General features: G+C 37.6%; 1 protein-coding gene across 3 annotated transcripts in view; it reads left to right on the plus strand.

The window, feature by feature from the left end:
* The window catches only part of zhx2a (zinc fingers and homeoboxes 2a), a 34533-nt gene that overhangs the window by 4516 nt on the left and 26114 nt on the right, over positions 1-3903 (plus strand). Inside the window, exon 2 of one of the 3 annotated variants that reach the window (XM_016283478.1) lies at positions 1147-1233. The exons of the other annotated variants lie outside the window; for them this stretch is intronic. The gene's annotated coding sequence lies outside the window, so the exon portion shown is untranslated. The remainder of the gene's footprint in view (positions 1-1146; positions 1234-3903) is intronic. 3 annotated transcript variants of the gene reach the window in all.

Genomic DNA, 3903 nt, shown 5'->3' on the forward strand with positions numbered 1-3903 from the left:
ATTTATTAATGTTGATGGAGTTCTTGCTTTTTCTCAACTTTTATTTAGGCAGAAACCCGCAGGAAGACCTCAGTGCTTCGTTTTGTTGACAAATGATTCTCATTACGAATTTGGGAAAGTATCGTATTGTCACATGCCTTGTAAAAATTCATAAAAATTTTACTGAGCAGCTGACGAGTAAGTTTCAGCGCAGATTTCCTTCACGCTTTGGACTTTGAACCCTGCTGCCGCGAGCTTGTGCAGCGCTGTTTGAACACATGCAATTCCTGCGTGTATTAGAAAACAACATTCTGCAGTTTATTTAATTGTTTAAAGGTGGGGTAAGCGATTTATGGTAGCCAATGTTGACATTTGAAATCACCAAAACAAACACGCCCCTACCCCAAAAGGGTCTCGCCCCAATTTTGATAGCTGACGGTCGCTTTGTCACGTCCAGTGTACTAGACAGACTTTAGCTGTTGAGGCGACGGCGCAGACATGGTGTTACTCACCTATCGAGAAGAAACAAAGCAACCTCGCCGTCCGATCGCAGGCCTTCCACTCCTTGAGTTCTCTCCAGTGCTGGAAAGCTAATCCGATATTTACACGGGTCCTACTTCTTGCCTTAAGCCTTCTTTTGTTCCACAGACGTTTTCCTCTTTTGTTTTTTTATCCACCATCTCTATCTTTCTGTCGCTCGGCTTGCTGTCCGTCCGTCCCGTGCACTGAATGCTCTCTCCTCATGAGTAGACACGCCCCTTACTGCTGATTGGCTACAAGTTTGTTTTGCTAGTCGGCCCGAATCCGTTTTCTAAAGCGTTTTTGAAAAATCGCTTACCCCACCTTTAAGGGCATTTCGCGATTTTAATCGTTATACAGCAACCAGCAACGACCACCCTTCCTCTTCTCATCGAAGACATGCGATGCAGTACTAAACAGTCTCTCGCTGTCTGTGCTTGTAATGATTTTTGCGTCTTTCTCAGACAGCTTTAAATGTTTCCACACTGCCGTCATGTTTGCTGCATTAGCGCGCCTCTATTTGATCGCGTCATGTCTTTGTTCGGTACAATTTATTCTGTCTTTTCGCTTATTCGGACTAATTTCGGTTGCCGAACAATCGGTGCATTCCTAACAAATACCAATCCAGCTGTTCTTTTTTTTTTATAGGTGAGGAAAAGTAGGCAGAGTAGGAAAACTTGCCACATAGGACCTTACAGATATTATACTCCAAAAGGGGGAGACCATCACTGACAGGTGGGCCGCTGATTTAAAAAGATTTGTAGTGTTGATGCAGTGATATGGAGTCCAGAGCACAACATTGATGTTTGTACATCAGAGACAGAACATGCTTCTAGTGCCCTCGTTCATGAGCTTGAATAATTCAGTCATACAATGTAATTAAATAAGTTTTCATCCTGTAGAAGATTTCAGACTTTGAGAGACATGAATAATAGCTCAGGATGTGCTTGTACCAATGAAAAGATAAACCGTATTCAGTGAAGATGGTCCATATTGATGTGAAATTACAACTTCATAGCTCTTCATAGCTGAATGCCTGAGCTGAGTTGAATTTACCCACTCCTCGTGTCTCTTTCAGACAGCTCACTTATTTTTCAGTTCTTTGCTTTGTAATATGTTTTTCCTACAAATCTACTAATATTTCTACATACCAGACAATAAATAAAGGACTCGTATTGAAATGATTTGATTGGTGCAGATGAGCTAGGGATGCATCGTAATTAAATTTATGACTGATATGGGTAATCTATAATAATTCTCATATGATGTCCAATAAGCAATAAATTCCTCATATGTAAGTTATATTGTCTAAACAAATTAAAATATATTACAAATATTAAAAAATAAAAATCGATCTGAATTCTACAAGTGATTTTAGGCATCACAACATTCAAATTTACAGTATGAAAAAGGATCTTCATTTTGAGGTTTACTAGATTACATTTAACAGTGATATTAAATTATTATTTTAAAAGATGATAGCAAAGGCAATCTAAATGAGCATGTATAAGTAAATATTCAATATCGACCGATACAGATCAATTAAAACAATCCCTAATAACGGCCGATAACCAATATGGTACCAATATATCGTGCAGTCTTAAAATGAGCAGATGTGGCATCATTGCACATCAAGACAATTGTGATTTAATTTCTTGTTCACATCAGCATGTTGGAATGCATTAGACCAGATGAGGAAAGCTATAAACAAAAAGAGAAAGAGTTCACTCCCAGACAGTTTTCTACCTTCCAGTCTACTTCTCATCTCTAAAGTGGTTGTGTTGGTGTGGAATCATGCAGAGCTTTCAATCTTAGTGGGATCTGTGTTATTCGGGCCTCTTATGTGTCATGACTCAAACTCACAGATGGATGACAGCAGTGATCACTGTCCAGTGGTATGAATCTGATATCCACTGAGCATATCAGAGGCTTAGTAGAGCCTGTCTTTTTTGTTTTATTAGGAGTATTTGAAACAAGGCAGAAAAAACAGTTTTCATTCATGTCTGAACTGGCTGTGGTTAGTGTATAAATGTTATCAAGTCATCAGATCAATAGAGGCTCTTTAGAATGATTAAAACCTGTTTAATGTTGTTGTTCAATGAAAACATTTGCCAATGTAGATACACAGTCATGTTAAACAACCGGTGTTACCGGATTATCATTTTATGATTTTATTACAAGTATTTAATCCGAGGCTCATAGACGCAGTGCTCAAACATGACCCTGATCTCTTGATCCTCAGTGTGACCCTTTCCATGAGTATTTCATAACTCTCTGGGACAGCAGCCATATAACTTAGAAACTTTTGAAGACACTACATGCTGCTGAGCATCCATGCCTTTACAGCTGGCTTTAGCAGGAATGTCATGCCCTCTGTCTCTGGTTTCTTAGTCAAAATTAAGCATTGTTTTCCCAGCATAATAGTGACTAGTGGTCGACCGATATGGTTTTTTTAAAAATGGTTTTATTTTTAATTTACATTTAAGAAATTTTAAATCATTTGAAAATAGATTAAAAATAATTGTGTAAAATAAACATACTTATACTTTAGAAGACAAAGCATTTTTCACAAATAAAGAAATATTTAATAAAAATCTAATTATAAAGGAAGTAAACACTGTAACCAACAGGGCACTCTCAGTATTCTGGGAAGTTTGTGTGCATTAGAAACCTTTTTTTTTTCCTTCTCAAATAAAGCCAAGGTAACACTCATTTTACATACAGCATGCAATGAAAATGACATGAATACGACAGTAGGCAAATGCATAAAGCGCAGCATAATTTGAAATCACTAGTTTAAAGTTTGTCGATCGCCCGTCTCCAGTCAAGCAGAACTCTCCTGTCAGCATTCGATTTGCATGGACCGACCGTCACCCAGAGAACACGCGATCATGCAGGATACAAATGCACACTTCAACTAGATTTGACTAAGTCTGAAAGGTTTGTGAAATTAAATGTTCATTAGTCATTCAAAGATTCGTTTAAATGATATAAATGCGTATTTGCTGAATGCTGATGTCAAATTAGAAAGTATTATAATTAGAGATCAACCGATATATCGATTTACAGATATTTTCCCGATATTTAAGCATTTTACCATAATCGGATATCGGTTTTGTAATATCGGATTCACCGATAAATGCCGCCATCTTGTGGGTGTTTTGAGAATTGCGCGCAGTATTGCCATTGCTGTAGTTAGTAAACTTTATTTAACATAACAGCCATTTATGCACAAATTAGATGCATTACATAAATGCCTGATATGTAGTTTATGCAGCTTGGCTCTAAGAAATAGAAACCAACTCACGGAGTCATGTAAAATAATCTGTCAAGTCCTGTCCCAATAAAGGCGTAACTTTGCAGCCATGAATGAGCGCATGTTGGAAATAAAAGCGCTGAATTGAA

Source organism: Sinocyclocheilus grahami, unplaced genomic scaffold, assembly GCF_001515645.1.
Source record: "Sinocyclocheilus grahami isolate Dianchi unplaced genomic scaffold, SAMN03320097.WGS_v1.1 scaffold175.1, whole genome shotgun sequence".
NCBI classification, from domain to species: Eukaryota; Metazoa; Chordata; class Actinopteri; order Cypriniformes; family Cyprinidae; genus Sinocyclocheilus; species Sinocyclocheilus grahami.